Genomic DNA, 13,103 nt, shown 5'->3' with positions numbered 1-13,103 from the left:
CTCTCTCTCTCACACACACACACACACACACACACGAACACTTTCCTTCCTTCCTCTTTCCCCACCTCCCTATGGCATTTTCGGCAGCGTTCCATAAAGTATGAAAAACATCAGGTTATTTCCATCTGAACACATTATAGATAGCGAACTTAACTGAACACAAGAAAAAAGGAAGATCCTAAAGTGGATAATACAGGCGGAAAGGGAGAGAGAAGAGCGGGTGGTATGGGTCGGCGAACAAGCGGGACGTTTACTGGCTAATAGTTTACAACTGTTCGTCAACTCGCATCACCAACTCAGCGCGACTAGGAGAGTCGCGGGACCGCGCTTCCTCGCGCACCGCCTTCCTCCGAGGTCCCTGGACCACTTGTGGGGGCGGGCAGCAGGGTGAGGGACGGGTAATAAAACCAACCCGAGAGGCTCCGACCGGAGAAGAGAATGCAGGACGGGCCTTTGCACCCTGACCGCGTGCGGCCAGTGAGGGAGGAACTCTGCACCCAGACCGAAAGCCCAACCCTCCGGGGAGGGGCTGTTGGGTGCCAGGGTGAATTCTAGGGTCCCAGACGTACGGGTCGGGTCGGTGAGGAGTTTTGTCCTCCGCCCTTGGGACCAACGCCCCCGTCTCGCTTGATAGTTCTGGGCTGCTCCATCGCCGGGGAGCGCCGCCCCCGCAGGTGCTCAGCGAAGTCACCACTTTCCTTACTAGGTCTCGGCCTCTTCCTCTTCCCTCCCTGCAGGCTTGACACCCACTTCCAGCGTCTACTCTGGATCTTGTCCGTGCTACCTGAGCTACCCCCTCTCACTCTCCCCGCCCCGCCGGAAGGCAGAGCACAGAAAAACACTTCTCTCGTCTCCTTTGTGGAGAGTTTTTGGATCTTTGCTTCGCTGCCTCCAGGTTGCCCCATGAAGACCTCCGCGAATACTACCTCCCTCAATTTTGTTGATGGTCGTAAGGACCCGTATCGCAGGCACTGATTTTTCAAGTATGGGAAAGTGTTACAGGATACTTTATTTTCCTACGTGGACAAATAGACTGCTATTTTACACTCAACTTCCCATTTCCAGCTTACTGTGATGCTGTCTGTACACTCTTGATGTGGCTACAAAGCACCTATTCCAAACATCCTGAGAGATAGCTTCAGAACCGCGTGGGTGATATTTATTTGTTTATTAGAGGTTATGGAGCACCACTTTTCTGACACTATGTAATCGACTTCTATATTCTCATCATTGAAGCCTTACGGCCGCTAAGAGAAAGCAAGAAGTAGAGAGAAACGTTTATATCTAATGAAGCATTTCTCCCTTTTTATGTCAGCTTTTTATTTATCACTTAAAATTTGTGTATATACGTTGTGCAGCCTGTTCTAGGCCACGAGAGAGCAATAAAGATTTTTTTATACCACTGCCCCTCAAAGATCTTCTGATCGGTGGTGAAAGTGAAAGAACCGGAAGCTCTTAATTGGCTCTAATAGGAAACCACTTTTAGTAGATGAGATCTTGTCGGAAGACTTTCAAGACAGGAAAGGAAGGGTGTGGTGTTGACTTCACATTGTTCCTTCAGGTTTTTATAAACCTTCGTGGGCACAGAAGCCTTCTTCTTTTTTAAATCAGTTACTTATCACAATTTTTTACAATTCTATGATTTGAAGGTGGTACCAGACTTATGTTCACATATTTCCTATAATTAAATAAAAGAGGGAGGTTGGGGAGAGGGGAAGACCAGCTGAAATTAGTGATAAATCTAAATTAATTGACTAATTAATTGACTAACAGTAATGCTGACTTAATAAAGCTTGCTAAGAAATCCTTAGAGATATACCTTAATGAGTAAGAATAAGAATTATATATAATTAACAAAATAATTGTTTCTATGTAAATTGCTCTTGTAAGAGCATGGAAAACTGTTTTTAAAAGACATTTTCTCTTACATTGTTTTACTGATAATTTGCATAATGTAAAAAGGGCTAGTTCATAAAACAGTTGTGATGGAGACAGAGCAAATGGCTTTTGTAATATGTAATAATTATAAGTGTAATAATAAGCAATATGTTGTTATTTCCTCAAGACTTAGATGGATAAGATACTAAATACTTTTCTCTGAACATATTCTCCTGGTTGAAAACTACTAGGATACTTTTTTTAGAGAATAGCTCATTAGCTGACTGAGTAAGTCAGCCCCCAGCCCCCATCCCCATGAACTTTTCAGTAGTTTTGAAGACATTTGGAAAATATACACTTTACTAAGTTTACTTTTCTCCAATCTCCCTTTCTGCTTCTCCAACCTAGAACTACAACTATTGGGAGAGGATATATAGAAGGAATGGGAATGCTAACTAGTGGAATAAAGGTGTTTTCCTTGACACTTTGAAAGATACTAAAAAAAAAAAAAAAAAACCCAATAAATTTGGAAATTGGGACTTTTAACAAGTGAAAATTTTAAGATGTGATTAAAAAAAAAATAGCTCCAGTAAGTGTATGCATTAAATGTATTAACCTTGTGAAACATAAGCTCGCACCTGGGAGAAGTTAACACAGTTGGAGATTATTAAGACACATCATCTCACTCAGCATTAATGAGGAGAACTTGAGCCTAGTGAAGAACACAGTTGTACTGAATTAGCAAGAATCATATACCTATATGTAAATTGAATTTTTCTAGGAAAGAAGGATATATCAAGCCCAAAGAAAAACTGTAGATATGATTTTTTAAAAACACCATCATGCAAAAGTGTTTATCCTACCAAACTTTCCTGGTCTATTCCATAATAACCTATATAAATAGTGTTAGTACACTCTGAAAAGTGGGTGTTTAATACCTGAGGTATATATTCTATTTTCTATTTTTATTAATACAATTATAGGCCTGATTTATTTCAGGCCCTGCTCTATATGTCAGGGAAAAATAGAACTCAAAATAGTTTCTTTAGCATACATGAAGGGCTAGATTATAATCAATAAAGGCAAACCAAGGCTGGAAAGTATATAAACTGGATATAAAATAAGCCATTCACCATCTGTAAATCTCTCAGCAGTTGGTTAAATGGTGAGAGTCCTGCTAAGGCTTCAATGACTAATGGAATACATGGTTAATCCCAAGTGTCCTTGATTCTTTCTTATTACTTCTCAAGTTTTGTTACAAGTGAGATCATTGTGTAAGACTCCAATAAGGAGTCTTGCATGCTGCCTTTTAAGAGCAAGCTCAGTAGTCTTTGGGAAAGCCTTGTTTTTGTGCTGTTATGATTTCTTTGCTCACATTAGATGGTGGAGTTTCTGGAGTCATACAGAAATTGGTCACACAGAAATTATAAACTGGATGATTTGGGTAATTCTCTTCACCACTCTAGACCACATTTCTCTCTTTAGTAAATTAAAAGAACAAGGACCAATTCCTACTGTTGTGATGATTTAATGATACAAAGTGTGAAATCACACTGCCTAGTAAAATATAGGCCCTATCGAGCCAGACATTGTAATTGGGGTCATTTGACATGCGTTCTCAAACTTCTCCTTCCTTGTCTTACTCTAATTTAGAGTCCAGAAAGTTGAATATTTGATTTCCCAATTTTCTTTGAAGCTAGTAGTGGCTGCTGGACACATTTTTGGCAAAAAAAGCGTAAATGCATATTAGCTAGAAGGGTATTCTGGAAAAAAATTTCTTCTCTTGATGAAAGAATAGATACAGCTGCCACCACAACTCGCCCCTTTGGCCTATCCTCTTCTTCCTACGTGGATACTGGGTGATATCTGGAGGTGAAGCAACCATCTTGCAATCATGAAGCGATAAGTTAAAGGCCAATCCCTGAAAGATGGAGAAGAAAGATGAGAAGAACCTGGGTTCCTGATGCCATATTTGAGCTGCTTGATTAGTCTTGGACTTGCCTACTTTGGACTTCATGTTTTATATGAAAAAATAAACTCTTCTTTATTTAAGCTATATTAAGTTGAATGCTCTATAACTTACAGCTTTCCTAACTGATGTATCTGCTACTCTTGTAGTTTCCTGTTTGTAAATAAAATCTGCCTTAATTTTTCATATGACCCTGGATATCTGCCATTTTGAAGAATTCTAGATAAAAGATTTCTCTGAAACTCCACACATAACCAGTACTCCACCCATAACCACTAGTACTGGTGGTGGCTAGGATGGGGAATGGGGGATGGGATTATTTGTTCAAATTATTGAGCCAGGAATGGTTTTGTAAGGACTATTTGTTTGAGGAAGTCTTGAAGCCAACAATTATTTTTGAGGAATGTTCGTAATCACCCTATAATAGATTGAGCCTAAAGTTTATCTCATCTTAATATTTTTTCCCTTGCCTTTCATAATAAAATTTCTCTTTGCTTTTGTTTTCAAACAAATATGTAGGCATAATCACCTTGGAATGTATTCATAATGAAATATTTACCTTGGAAACCTATTAACACTTATTTAATTGATGACCCTAGTTTCCTGACATAGCCAAAACATTTTTAAATGCCCTTTTTAGGAATTATGTTCAGAATCTGAATCACAGATTCAGAATGCCAATGATGTCAATGAATATGTTCTCTGAAGATTGGATTTGATTTGGGAAAATATCCAAAAAGTTGGTCAGAGTCAAAACTAGTAAATTAAATAAACTGGATAATACATATTTTCGTTGTTGTTGTTGTTTTAAAAAAAATTAGATATGTACATGAATAATCAAACCTAAAACAGGTCTAAAAATGTGTTGTTCAAATGATAGCACTGTTTAAATAAACATGTCTTTCCAAGGTGACTGCTTTAGAGGGCCACACACTTGGTCACATGTGTTAGCTAAGTTCATCAGCCTCATAACTATGCTCAGCTGCAATTCTTCTGAATAAACCATATGTTTTCTTTTCATCTTTTCCCTCTAGTCTGTCATAAAATTCTTATTCTGAAACAGGCTAAGCGTTGAGTTGATTCGAAGCCATTTTTATAGTACTATTGCTTTATTACACTTGATTTTAAAAAGTACAAGTAGCAAGACAAAAGTGTCTCTGATAAGATAGTAAGATTTTGAATCAAACAATTTTGTTTGAGCTCCAACTTTACTACTTACTAGTTGTGTGACTTAAGTAATTATTTAATCATTTAAGCTTATTTTTTAATCTGTAAAATGAAGCAAAAAATAGTACCTATCTTAGAGAGTCATTGTGAATATTAAATAGGATCATAAATATGGGCTTTGTGTGTGATGTTTGGCATATATAGTAAGTGATCAACAAGCATCACTTAGGATAATACTATGTTAGGCAAATAGTGAAGTATTAAAATACTTAAAATGTAAAGAATATTACGCTCTGTCTATAGGATTTGCTACAAAGAACTGTAAGTTTACAACCCCACTTTCCAACAGTTTTGAAGGCATTCTGGAAAATGTACATTTTACTAAGTTCACTTTTCTCCAGTTCTCCTCCAACTTAGAAACACATCTATTAGGAGAGGAAATATGGAAGGAATGGGTATGATGACTAATGGGATAGAGATGTTTTCCTTGACATTTTGAAAAACAGACTAAAGAAATGAACGATAAATTTATTATGAGTTAATTATGAGTTAATCATGGATAATTAACATGAACTAATCTGGATATTAATTATTTTGTTTGATGCAATGGAAACAAACCAGTCCTGGTTCCAGTTTACGATTCTAAATAAATCCCTTAACCTACCTAAGTCTCATTTTCCTTAGAATAATGTAGCTAATGCCTGTCTTCCAGGAAAATAGTCTCAAAAAATAGGTAATAATCTGGTAATTATTTCTTTCTCCCTTGTTAATAAAGAATAGGAAACTGGATGAATTTTCAAAGAATCAGGAAGTCAAAATTAACTTAGAATTTACAAAAGATTTCCAGATATATTTCATTATTCAAATAATTAAAACGAAAGAAGGTAAATGACTATTGATTTAGATTATGTATGTTTATGACATATCACGTAGAGGTGATTAAACAAAAAATTGATGTTTGGGTACAAGTTATTTAACTCTTCTGAACCTGTTCCTTCACTTATTAAATGAGAAAGTGGAATATGAACATATTTTTCAGTTATTCAGTTATTTACTTCTTGTTAATTTTAACAAAATTCGAAATACGATTTTCTTATTCAACTCAATAAGACCTTCATCTCACTGACCTAGTTGTATTCTCTATGGAGGAGGATGGAATGTAGAAAGGTAGAATGAGACAGGGGAGAGATGAAATAAAGTCTTTCAATAGTTTTTGATTGACTAGAGTTTATTATGTATTTAGAGTACCATCACAAAAAGGGTATTATATTTTTCAAGAAAAAAGGGAAAATCAAAGTCCTCTAAAAAGTACTTAGATTTAAAATTTTTATTTTACTAGAAGAGAAATACATTATGAATAATATGTTAAACTATACAAGAAATAGTTTGTTTAGAAATAAATTTACATAGGTATTAAATTAAAAATATTTTTAATATAGAGAAGATTCCACTGTAGACCAATGGTTCTCGAAGCGTGATCTGTAGGCAGCAGCAGCATCACCTGGGAAATGGTTAGAAATGAAAATTACTGGGGCTCATCCCAGACTCACTGAATCAAAAACCAAGGTGGACCTAGTAATCTATGTTTTAACACAGCTTGCAGGAGATTTAGGTGCATGCTAAAATTTAAGAACCACCTCTGTAGGCTTGAGCAAAGGAATATGTCCCTTATAATGTGACTTTGTAGTTTCTGCTATCAAAAGAAGGATTCTCTATGCACATCCTTGGAATCAGAGCTGGTTTTGTGAAGTGCTTTGACCAACAAGATGTGACAGTAGTGACAGAGTAACAGTTCTGTAGCTTGGCCTCAAGAATCCTTATACTTTTTTCTTTTCATTGGTATCCTGACACTGCCACGTAAGTAGTCCCAGAGTAACCTATTAAACACAAGAGAGTGCATAGAAAAGAGCCCAGGTGTGCCAGCTGAGGACATTCAGACCAGCCTACAGCCAGTCAACTCCTGGACACATAATAGAGCTCAGCCAAAATCAAAAGAGCTGCCTATACCCTACAGGACCTACAGCTGATGCATCAGCAAGGCCAGCCAAGAGTAGAACTGCTCAGCTGACTCATAGACCTGTGAGCAATAATAAATGCTTATTGTTTTGAGCCACTGAGTTTTGGAGTGGTTTGTTATGCAGCAGTATATGAACTGATACACCCTGCCCAATGAGTAGAATAAATACTATTCCAGTCCCTGCTTAAAGAAACTTTACAATGCTAACATTTTAATGAGGTTAAGCCATCAAGTTATTTGTAAGGTGATGACATTTTCTTTATAAAGATCATTTTAAAGATTGCCAAACAATTTGTGTACACTATTGTTAATTCTTCCACCCCTGCAAAGTGTATGCTATTATTAATCCCATTTTACAGATGAAGTAATTGAAAGTAATATAGTTTGAAAAATTCACTCAATGTTAGACAGTATGTGGTAGAATTGATATTGGAACCTATGTTCTTTTAGTTCCAAAGACCCTAACTCTCCCCATACGTAAGAATTGTAAGGACTATATATATATCCTCCAGCCAAACCTCTCATTTTTCAGGTAAAGAAACCAAAGAAGTGTAATCACATGGCTAAAGTGATTCACAACATCAAGTTTTCAATCTTTATGATGGCAAATACTCAATTCAGATTGCAAAAATGGAGACCTTGAGCAACAACCTCTGAGTTGCAGAGGAATCTTTATTTTTAAATGAGCATAGTAGGTAATCCTGCTGCAGGCAGGCCATGAATTATTTGAGAAAGGCTAAGTCAAATTAGTCATGAAGCCAGGATGAAATCTTGGTGTTCTGATTCCCAGCGAGTTCAGCTTAAACTACACCGGTGATTTTCAACAGAGTAGGGGGAAGGGTTCCCTCCGGCGGTGGTGGAGATGGTATGTAACAGAATCACCTAAAGGGGCTTTTTCAGACCACCTATTCGAGAGCTGACAAACCCTTTCTCCACTCTCCCCCAAAGAGATCATTTTCTATGGTAAAGTGTTGTTATTGATGGGTTTATATTATCTTCTCCAGCCCCCAGGTGTACAGGGGTTAACAACAATAACAACAAGCATTGAGCAGTACTGCTGCACTTCATTATGCTGCCTCAATTATTTTATCTAGTTAAATTTACTCTCACACAATGGAATCTAATGAATAAAGGCTTCAGTGAGAATGAGACTCAGAAATATTATGTTTTGAACACAGTAATTAAATAATGACCAGTGTCATTTAGCTTTATACCATTCCCTAATGGAGCATTTAACTCTAACCTCACATTTAGATGACACCTGTCTCAGAGTAGGGGCAATATATGGATCTCTATGTTTGAAGATTTTAGCTTAGCATTGATTCAGTCAAAGGGTTTTTCTACTTTGACTATAATTTTTCTAGTAAGAAATTTCCTGCTTTGTTCTCCATTTTCTTTGCTAATGGGTATTATCAGATCCTTATACAATTAATGAACTGACTGATATGCCCAAGCACAGATATGTATTCATCACTTATCTATCCTAGTGCTTGAGACCTGCCTTTCAACTTCCCTGATATTAAACAACCATCTACCTGTCTGAGTATCAGCTCATTTTTTTGCTACTGCATTGTCTTACCAACCATGTTGTGTCCTGTCTGTTCACTCCTCTATTTCCCTTACAGGCTCCCCAGGAAGAAAAATAATGGAAACCTTTCCTTGGAATGCCTATATTTGGGATAATGAGCCTCTTGCTTGTCTGTGTTTGGACACCTAGTCTTGCTTGTGTGCTACAGGTTCTCTCATTGCAACTGCCTCACCCACCACCAGGGTTGTAGAATAAATGTCGGGGGAGGAAAGTGACTGAAACATGAGTTACTTGCCTGATCCAGGAAAGGCAGTGTAGTACAGGTATGGAAAGAACATTTGCCTTTTTAAAAAATTCTATGGTTTCTATGAGGCACAGTTACCTAGAAGGAGCAGTAAGATGCTGAATGGGAGTAAGTTGCCTAAAACAACTACTTTATGCTTCTTTTTTAACTTATATGTATATATTTTTTAATTTATCATGGTGACATTGATTAATAAAATCCAATAAGTTTCAAGTGTATAATTCGACAGTAAGTCATATATATATATATTGCATTGTGTGGTCACTGCCTGTAATTAGATTTCTTTCCGTCACCACATATTTGACCCCTTTTACCCCATCTACCTCCCCTCACGGGTAACTACTAGTCTATTGTTCATGTTCATGAGTCTCTATTTGTTTGTCATGTTTGTTTGTTTCTTTACGTTTTACCTAAGGCCTGTCCTGTCTACATGGACACTCAGAAGCGTGGTCCAGGGAGGAAAATTATGCCATGTTTTTACCTGTATTAGGTGTCTATTGCTTGTGTGACAAATTACAGCAAACTTAGTGGCTTAAAACAATACGGTAGAACAACACAAAATTTTTCAGGTCCCAAGTATGAAATGAATCTTACTGGACTAAAATCAAAGTGTTGAGAGGGTCACGTTTCTTCTGGAGGCGCTGAAGAAGAATCTGTTTCTGTGTCTCTTCCAGCCTTTAGAGGGGGCCCACATTCCTTGGCTGGTGGTCTCTTTCCATCTGTAAAGCCAGTGATGGTGGGTAGAATCTTTCTCACTTGTATCACTCAGTCACTGACTTCCTGTCTTCTTTCACTTACAAGGACTGTTGTGATTACAATAGGCACATCTGGATAATGCAGGATACTCTCCAAATCTGATCGGCCAAGTTAATTCTTTTTTTTTGCCATATATTTACAAATTCCGGGGATTAGGGCAGGAGCATTATTCTGCGTATGACATCAATGTAGTGAAGAAACATATTTCTCATGGTGAACAAGTATCTGTAATGACATCTATTTTCCAGGATTCACAGAGACAAAATATAAATAAAAATATGCCAGGCTCTTTGACTTTAGGAAATCCATGTAATGTACTGAAAATTCTAAGGAGATTGAGAAAGAAATTTGTATGCGGTATCTGGTGTGAATGTATCTTTTAGAAAGCCTATGTGGTTCTGTAGTTTATGTTCTGTAAGTATTGTATTTAAGCTGAAAGTATCACACCTTCGTATATGAGGAAAGCATTTATAAAAAGCACTCCCCAAAAAAGAAATGAGGATCGATTCAACTGGAATAGGTACAGGTATAAGTAGAAGAAACAGAATTAAAGATAGCTTTGTAAAAGTAGAAGCAGATTTATGCTTTCTTATTATAATGTAATAATTCCAATGTCAAACCTTCATCATTTTCTCTGGCTCCAGCCCTGGATCCCATCTATGATGCTGATTTAGCGGCTGACTCAGTAATTTAGGCACTAGGACTTATTCTGCATGCTAAATTCTGTTTATAGAATCAAAGGATTTTCAAATGGAGGCGCTTATCTGGAATTTGGAGATGAGCTCTATCCAAGTGCAGAGAAAGTCTTAAGTCTGAGAAATAATTAAATTACAACATCGTTTTTATTGAGCTCAACATCAGTTTGTTAAAAAAAAATTAAGTCTCCTTGTTTTTATCTTTTCTGTTCATTTTTAAAAGAAAAATACTTTATTGATTTTGTAAATATAACACTTGCTCATTATAATAAGTTCAAGTCATGCAGAAAAAGTAAGATTTAAAAAAATCACCCCAAATCCCTTTTTACAACTATTAACATATAATACTTGTTATTTTTATAAATAAGTAATGAATTAGAAAGAAGCCAAATGAAGCTGAAACGAATTGGAATGCATTGCTAAACTTTAGATAAATGTTGTATTTAGTAGAGAATACATTATTTAAGAGATAACCCTAAAGTTAAGAAACGATTATTAAAAACACCAAGATCTTGAAATCATAGCTTTGAAACATACACATTTCAATTGCAGATGGCATTTTTTCCTTGCTGGAAAAGGTGAAGACATTAGCATATCCCATTCCCTCTCTCCCACCTCTTGATCTTGTTATTTACATTATTATTTACATATTTCCAAGGCTTATACATTGCATTCTGTTCTACAATTATTTAGATATATTTTAAATTAAAGCAATGTTCACCTAAGACCTTATCATATTTACTTTTTAGTCATCTCTTAAGTAGCTGGATTTCATTATCAAGTAATGTGTATTTATCTGTTTTTTGGTTTTGGTTTTGTTTTGGTTTTGGTGAAGAAGAGTGGTTGTTCTCATTCTTCAGCTTTCTTTTATGTTTGAAAACTGCTGCCTGTTCTATTTATTGCTGTTGTATACCTTGTGAACATATATATTTTGGATGTTGACATTATTGTTAGATTATATTTCTTCCCCTCAAAACTTCTCAGATATTTTCCAATGGCTTCTGTCACTGAATGTTACTGTGAAATAATATGAGATGAGCATGGCTATTTCCCTTTGACAGTGATTTGCTTGGCATTTTGGGCTGCCTAAAGAATTCTTTATCCTTGAGTACTGGTAATTTAGCTAAGGACTTAAAGATGAGTGTTCCTAGTCAAATTACCTTGAAATATATGTTACTTTTCAATGGGCAGATTAAACTTTGCTTCATTTCAAAAGAAGTTTCTTCTTCATCAAAAAAATATATATATATTTGGGTTACATTGCTGTGTTCTTCTAGGTTTTCTAAGAGACATTGCTATGTTGCACAGAATTTGTCAGTCCTCCAGTTCTATAAGCTTCTTTCTGATCGCTTAGTTTCTTTTTCCATCTGTTTCTTTATATGATTATCTCCAGTCTTTCCTCTTAGTCTTGCCTTTGAAATTCATTATGAGTTCTTTAATGATATTGTTCAGTCCTTTATTTCCTTAGGTTTGCAGTCCCTCTTTCCTTCATTCTGCTGTTTTAAAACTTATTTTTGAATTCTTGTTTTAGTCTTCTTAAATTACTCTAAATGGCAAAGCGCTTGCAAAGAAATTCACTTTTTTTGCATTGTTTTTTCTAGGCTTGGTTCAATGTCGGTCCTCTATACACTCTTCCTCCCTTCCTAATTTGTTTGCACTGTTGCCTTACTATTTGTTTTCATTGCGCATGTTCATTGGGATCTGCCTAGACCTGTGTTTACTTTCTTGTAATTAAAGGAATGTTTTGACAACCACGCTGCCTTAACTAAGACTAGTTTGTTTTCTCCTCTAACATAGAATTTGATGGCTGGGAATTTAGTTTTCTAGATTTTACCCACTCTGGACCAAGAAGGCAAAACAGAGAAGAAGGAGAACTCAAGATTATGTAAACATCCGGGCTTTGCTTTCTCTTTAAAGGTCTTCTACCAATGTTCATCACACTTACTATGCCATTGGTGGTATATTTCACTTTTTATTGAGAAATATATTTAGAATTAGGGTAGTCTGTTAATTCTGAATGTAGACCTCACATCTTTCAAAGAGAAAGCTCACACCACTGTTCATTTTCTTTATTACATCTCCTCCTTAACACCATTTTCAAAACTCCCCAGTAAGACGAAAAGATAAAGCTGCCACTTCTGGTGGTACTTTTCCTATTGAACAAGGTCCATTAGCCCTGTATTCTGGCCTTTCTGTAACTCTCTTAGTGTTGGAGGAGATGAAATAACTGCTCTGATAGGTAATGATGCCTCTGGCTTGCTGGATAAATCTGTCCAATTCTGGTTTTTAGCCGGTGACTTATTTTGCTCTTTCTCTAAGTTATGCCATCCACTTAGCCTCTTTCAGTTATAAATGTGATATTTATGTATGTCATCTGCCTATTTTTTGTCTTATTTCTCATTTTTCACTGTTCAGAAAACAGGTAGGCCAGAAAGATCCCTCAGAGACCTCACTGGTACAAGTGGATGGGGGTGGGGCAAGGCAGATTAGAGGTTGATGCTGGGAGATTCATCACCCTGTCTTCCAGAATCTTTTAGTTATTGCATTAACCTTTTTGTTTTTCAATGACCTTGAGCTACGGCCCTTTTCCTGTATATATGATTTTTGGGGGTGTGGTTTTACTATTTTTTTGTAGTCAGTTCTGTTATTTACTTTTATTTGGTCATCTTTACATCTATGTCTGAAGTCATTTTTTCCTTTTTAATTTACTTATTTTTTTGAATAGGCAATACATACTGAAAAATGCATAATTTACAAATGTATGTCTAATGAAAAGGAAACCTACCCAC

This window comes from Pteropus alecto, unplaced genomic scaffold (assembly GCF_000325575.1).
Source record: "Pteropus alecto unplaced genomic scaffold, ASM32557v1 scaffold222, whole genome shotgun sequence".
NCBI lineage: Eukaryota > Metazoa > Chordata > Mammalia > Chiroptera > Pteropodidae > Pteropus > Pteropus alecto.
This window is presented reverse-complemented; position numbering follows the sequence as displayed.